The sequence below is a fragment of the Carassius auratus genome, chromosome 10 (genome assembly GCF_003368295.1).
Source record: "Carassius auratus strain Wakin chromosome 10, ASM336829v1, whole genome shotgun sequence".
Lineage (NCBI taxonomy): Eukaryota > Metazoa > Chordata > Actinopteri > Cypriniformes > Cyprinidae > Carassius > Carassius auratus.
The window spans coordinates 9,516,059-9,523,235 of NC_039252.1; the positions used below are offsets into that span (position 1 = coordinate 9,516,059).

At 37.4% G+C, this 7,177-nt stretch overlaps 1 pseudogene; it reads right to left on the reverse strand.

The window, feature by feature from the left end:
- Positions 1-3,736: 3,736 nt before the first annotated feature.
- On the reverse strand, positions 3,737-6,268 carry LOC113109737 (protocadherin alpha-8-like; annotated as a pseudogene).
- Positions 6,269-7,177: the final 909 nt, after the last annotated feature.

Below are 7,177 nucleotides of genomic sequence, written 5' to 3' on the forward strand. Positions count from 1 at the left end.
AAAGAAAGAAAGAAAGAAAGAAAGAAAGAAAGAAAGAAAGAAAGAAAGAAATGGTCTATAAATATATACACTTAGTGTACAAAAGTCAAGTCAAAACTGCACAGTGATACGAAAAAATACGCCAGAGCCACAAGAGGCTGAAATAACCTGCACAACTTAAACGTATTATCTTAACAACTAGCGAAAATGCTTATTAAATATTTCGGCTGTGAATAGCGTCCAGTATTTTACTTATCTTGTGCTTGTTATTGTAGCCTGCGCATAATTTTGTTTACATTTTTTTTTTAAAAACTTAAAAAATACAGAAAATGTAGTTAAATGGCCTATAAAAAAATCTAATTAATTGTTTCTCAAATATTAATTTTACAAATCTTGGGTAAAAGTACAAATGAAATGCACTACAGAAGCAAGCAACAGTTTCTTACCTTCTCAGTGCTCGGAAGGGTTTGCGTGCGCGTAAAAGTATCTTCTCCATTGATGCTGATCAGTTCTGCGTCTGCTGGAGGAAACGGCGAGGGGAAACGACTACATCACTCTTTATTGTGTCCGAACTAAAACACACATCGTACTGTTGAGTGGATTTAGAGAAGGACCAGCTTCCGTCTGGATGTGTGCTGATCACTGGAGCGCTGTAACCTGCTGAAAACTGCCCGTCTGTCCTGTAGCATTTAGCTGCTATCAAACCCATCAGAACTCAGTAAAAAGATGACTGATACTGAGACAATAGCGATGAGCAGATACAGATTCAGATCTGAAAAACTCTCCTCTTTAACAGGAACTTCTCTGAATGATGTCTTTATGTCATCCAGACTCTCAACGACTACAACATCCATGGACATAGTCGCTGAGAGTGATGGCTCTCCATTATCAGACACTGTGATGAGAAGTGGGTGAGTTTTTAAGTCATTGTCACTCATTCGTCTCTTAGTCTTTATTTCTCCAGAGCTGCTTCCAATGCGGAAGAGATTCGTTCCTTTGGGTTCAGTTAGATGATAAGACAGAAGTGCGTTATATCCAGAGTCAGCATCAAACAGCTCTGATCTTGGCTACAAAGTATCCCGCTTCAGCAGAGTAGGGAATGTCTCACTATTAACTGATCCAGGTTCAGAATAAGGCGGTAAAATAACTGGACTGTTGTCATTCTCATCCAGAATAAACACATTTACAGTCGCATTGCTGCTCAGAGGAGGAACACCAGAGTCTGTTGCCATAACTTGAAACTGGAATATTTTTGTTTCTTCGTGATTAAATGACTGTAAAACTGAATATTTCTCCACTTAAAGAGTTTATATTTATCAGAGTTGTTATAGGAACACTGGAGCTGGAACTGTCTAACAGTGAATATGAAAGTTCTGCGTTTTCACCAGTGTCTGAATCATCAGCTGACACTTTTGTCACGAGTCCTCCAGCTTGACCATTCTCACTTAGAAAAGCGTTAATAACGGGCGCGGGGAAATGTGGAGCATTGTCATTAACATCAGAGATATGAACAGTTATAACAGTGCTGCTGGAAAGAGACGGAGTTCCTTCATCTGCAGCTGTGATTGTGATGTTATACAGAGAAACACTCTCTCTGTCCAGAGGTCCATCTACCACTAGAGAATAGTGATTGTTATATGACGTCTCTAGTTTGAAAGGAAAAGAGCCCTTCAGAGCACAGTGTACAATGCCATTTTTACCTCCATCTTTATCAGACACCGTGACTAAAGCAACTGCAGTTCCTGATTTTGCATCTTCTTTCACACTTTCCAACAGAGGAGTCGTCACTATCTCTGGCACGTTGTCATTCTCATCTACAACTTCTATTAAAACTTTACAGTGTGTACTTTTAGGAGGAACGCCTTTATCTCTAGCCTGAACGCGCAGTTCAATTGCAGAGTCTTCTTCATAGTCAATTTGTCCTTGAACAGCGATTTCCCCCGATTCTGAATTAATTGTAAACCGGTTTGTTTCATCTGTATTTTCATGCCAAGAAATGAATATTGAATTTCACTATTTATGCCCTCATCCAAATCACTGGCAGAAACAGAGATTATTTTGGCTCCAATCATTGTGTTTTCTTTCACTTTGACTTTATACAAAGGTTTGCTGAAAATAGGTTTATTATCGTTTACATCCATGATATTAACAGCAATACTCACTGTTTCCAGATTTAGGAGGTTTTCCTCCGTCAATAGCAGTGATTATTAAGTGCATAACAGCTTGTTTTTCTCTGTCTAAAGATTTCTGTAGCACTAATTCAGCCAACATACTCTTTTGACCACTATGAATATCTAAAGTAAAATATTGATTTGAACCGAGTTTGTAGTCTTTCAGAGAATTACTGCCAACATCTGAATCTTTTGCAATCGGAAGAGGAAATCTGTCTCCTTCATTAGCTATCTCTGTAACATTAACAACATACATGCTTTCTGGAAAAAAGGGAGCATTGTCATTGACATCCAAAATTATAATTTCAATCCGGTAAAGTCTGTGCGGATTTTGAGCAAGAGCCTCTAGATTTAACGCACATTTCTGATTGCTGCCACACAGCTCCTCACGATCGATCCGGTCTTTGACAAACAGCGAGCCCGTTTTCATATTTACATCAAAATACTTTGCATTTGATCCAGGCATAATCTGAAACTTGCGTGATTCTAGTTCCTGAGCACTGATCTTCAGGTCTTTTGCTATATTCCCGATCACAGTTCCCTTATTTACCTCCTCGGAGACGGAATAGACAATCTGACCAAGCGAAGATTTCCATAAAGATAGAAATAAAACGATCCAGAAACCGTAAGATTCTGTTAGATCCATGATTGTGCACAAGAATATCCTGCGATTATTTACCGTAAAAGCTATTAAAACAACTAAACAGATCTCTCTAGACACAATCCGACATCACGACGCAGTAGCTAATGTAAGCCTTGGTTATTTACACGCCTTCAACGCATTTCCTCTCGTTCTCATGCTGTAAAGGAGGAGCTCAGATAACTCTCAAAGTCACGGTCTGCAGTGCCACCACGTGTTTGTAAAAGTGGAGAGTCAATAAGATGCTACTTGATTTAGTTTTCTGTAAAAAAAGAAAAGAAAAGTAAACTAAAGGTGTCACCATACTCAAACTGTAAAATATAATCATTAGTGTCAACTCAATCATTATAATAAACAACTAATAATAATAATAAACATGAATTAACTAAAAAAACTGTGTACTGTTCAAGGAAATATATGAAGTGAAAAGGAAAATAAGTTACATTCGCTGTCCGTGGTACTGAAGTGATTTACTAAATATTACAGTTAAGCAGTAAAAGAAAGAAGAAAGAAAGAAAGAAGAAAGAAAGAAAGAAAGAAAGAAAGAAAGAAAGAAAGAAAGAAATAGTCGTATGCACTTAAGGTACAAAAGCCAAGTCAAAGAGAAATTAGAAACTCAGTACAAGCCAATCAAACTTTAACATGAAAAAAAGTTGCACAGTGATACGAATAAAAATACGCCAGAGCCACGAGATGCTGTAATAACCTGCAAAACTAAAACGTATCATCTTAATAACTGGCGAAGAATTAAAGCAATATTTCGACTTTGTCAATAGCGTCCAGTATTTTACTTTTTAACGTTCTTTGTTTAAACGCATTTATTATTATTATTTTAAAATGCTTATTTTTTTTAATTAATAATACTTTATTTATTTTATAAACATATAAACTTAAAAAGAAAGAAAAACAGTTAAAAGGGCTTAGAAAATAATCGTGTATCAAATTTTAATTTTACAAATCTAGGTTAAAAGTACAAGTGAAATGCACTACAGAAGCAAGTAACAATGTCTTACCTTCTCAGTGCTCGGAAGGGTTTGCGTGCGCGTAAAAGTATCTTCTCCATTAATACTGATCAGTTCTGCGTCTGCTGGCGGAAACGGTGAGGGGGAAAACGACTACATCACTCTTTATTGTGTCTGAACTGAAACACACATCGTACTGTTGAGTGGATTTAGAGAAGGACCAGCTTCCGTCTGGATGTGTGCTGATCACTGGAGCGCTGTACCTGCTGAAACTGCCGTCTGTCCTGTAGCATTTAGCTGCTATCAAACCGACCAGACTCAGTAAAAAGATGACTGATACTGAGACGATAGCGATGAGCAGATACAGATTCAGATCTGAAAAACTCTCCTCTTTAACAAGAACTTCTCTGAATGATGTCTTTATGTCATCCAGACTCTCAACGACTACAACATCCATAGACATAGTCGCTGAGAGTGATGGCTCTCCATTATCAGACACTGTGATGAGAAGTGGGTGAGTTTTTAAGTCATTGTCACTCATTCGTCTCTTAGTCTTTATTTCTCCAGAGCTGCTTCCAATGCGGAAGAGATTCGTTCCTTTGGGTTCAGTTAGATGATAAGACAGAAGTGCGTTATATCCAGAGTCAGCATCAACAGCTCTGATCTTGGCTACAAAGTATCCCGCTTCAGCAGAGTAGGGAATGTTCTCACTATTAACTGATCCAGGTTCAGAATAAGGCGGTAAAATAACTGGACTGTTGTCATTCTCATCCAGAATAAACACATTTACAGTCGCATTGCTGCTCAGAGGAGGAACACCAGAGTCTGTTGCCATGACATGAAACTGGAATCTTTTTGTTTCTTCATGATTAAATGACTGTAAACTGAATATTTCTCCACTTAAAGAGTTTATATTTATCAGAGTTGTTATAGGAACACTGGAGCTGGAACTGTCTAACAGTGAATATGAAAGTTCTGCGTTTTCACCAGTGTCTGAATCATCAGCTGACACTTTTGTCACGAGTCCTCCAGCTTGACCATTCTCACTTAGAAAAGCGTTAATAACGGGCGCGGGGAAATGTGGAGCATTGTCATTAACATCAGAGATATGAACAGTTATAACAGTGCTGCTGGAAAGAGACGGAGTTCCTTCATCTGCAGCTGTAATTGTGATGTTATACAGAGAAACACTCTCTCTGTCCAGAGGTCCATCTACCACTAGAGAATAGTGATTGTTATATGACGTCTCCAGTTTGAAAGGAAAAGAGCCCTTCAGAGCACAGTGTACAATGCCGTTTTTACCTCCATCTTTATCAGAGACTTTAATTACAGCAACTGCAGTTCCTGATTTTGCATCTTCTTTCACACTTTCCAACAGAGGAGTCGTCACTATCTCTGGCACATTGTCATTCTCATCCACAACTTCTATTAAAACTTTACAGTGTGTACTTTTAGGAGGACTGCCTTTATCTCTAGCCTGAACACGCAGTTCAAATGCAGGATGTTTGTCATAATCAATTTGACCTTGAACAACAATTTCCCCAGAATTAGAATTTATACTAAACAGGTTACTTTCATACGTATTTTCATGAAACATATACTGAATTTCACTGTTAATGCCCTCATCCAAATCACTGGCTGAAACAGACACTATTTTGGTTCCACTAGCTATGTTTTCCTTCACTTTAACTTTATACAAAGGTTTGCTGAAAATAGGTTTATTATCGTTTACATCTAAGACGTCAACAACAACATTCACTGTTCCAGATTTAGGAGGTTTTCCTCCGTCAATAGCGGTGAGTATTAAGTGAATAACAGCTTGTTTCTCTCTGTCTAAACCTTTTTGGAGCACTAATTCAGCAGATATACTCTGTTGGCCGCTATGAATATCTACAGAAAAGTATGCATTTGAACTGAGTTTGTATTCTTTCAGAGAATTACTGCCAACATCGAAGTCTTTTGCAGTTGGAAGAGGAAATCTGTCTCCTTCATTAGCTATCTCTGTAACATTGAGAATATAGCTGCTTTCCGGGAAAAATGGAGCATTGTCATTTACATCCAGAATTGTAATTTCAAGCTGATAAAGTCTGTGCGGATTTTGAGCAAGAGCCTCTAGATTTAACGCACATTTCTGATTGCTGCCACACAGCTCCTCACGATCGATCCGGTCTTTGACAAACAGCGAGCCCGTTTTCACATTTACATCAAAATACTTTGCATTTGATCCAGGCATAATCTGAAACATGCGTGATTCTAGTTCCTGAGCACTGATCTTCAGGTCTTTTGCTATATTCCCGATCACAGTTCCCTTATTTACCTCCTCGGAGACGGAATAGACAATTTGACCAAGCGACGATTTCCATAAAGACAGAAATAAAATGATCCAGAAGCCGTAAGATTCTGTAACATCCATTATTGTGCAGCAGAATGTCCTACGATTATTTACCGTAAAAGCTATTAAAAAAACTAAACAGATCTCTCTAGACACAATCCGACATCACGACGCAGTAGCTGTAAACCATGGCCATTTACACGCCTTCAACGCGTTTCCTCTTGTTCTGATTCTGTAAAGGAGGAGCTCAGATAACTCAAAGTCACGGTCTGCAGTGCCACCACGTGTTGTAAAAGTGAAGAGACAATGATGTTGCTTCATATATATTTTTTTTTCTCAAAGATTAAACTAAACTAATCACGTTCTATATTAAGTCAAATCTAAGCCTTCATATCTACAAATCATAACGACACAAAAATAAAAATTGTATACAGGATAGAATAGAATATGTTGAGAAGGAATATACGACATCAATGACACTGTCCGTGGTGCTGAAGTTATTTTGTTCATTAAATACAAAACAGGCTATTGTTAAGCTAAGAATCAAACACAAATCAACAAACAGCAATATATCAAAATGTAATTGTTTCAACATGCAAAAATGAATACATAAAATACAAAACTAAATTTAAATTCAAAATAAATAAAATATATAATCTGTCTTGTAGTGTACAAAACCAAAGTCACCGTTAAAATAAAAACGGAGTACAAGCAAATAATAATGTCATTAAATCTCAAAGCTGCACAATGATACGAATATAAATGCCCCAAGAGTAACGAGATACAGGAATAACTCACAGAATGTAAAAAAATCCGTGGAAATATTACTTTTTCAACTTTGTCAACAGCATTCCGTATTTTACTTTTTAACATCAGTTTGGGTGTGCATAAAGTTTTATTTAAAAAAAAAAAAAACTAAAATAAACGTTGTTAAAAAATTACTTTTGTAAGTCAAATGCAGTATAAGTTAGCTAATATACAATTTCTTACCTTCCCAGTGGTCGGAAGGGTTTGCATGGGCGTAAAAGTATCTTCTCCATTAATGCTGATCAACTCCGCTTCTGCTGGCGGAAACGGTGAAGGGAAAACGACT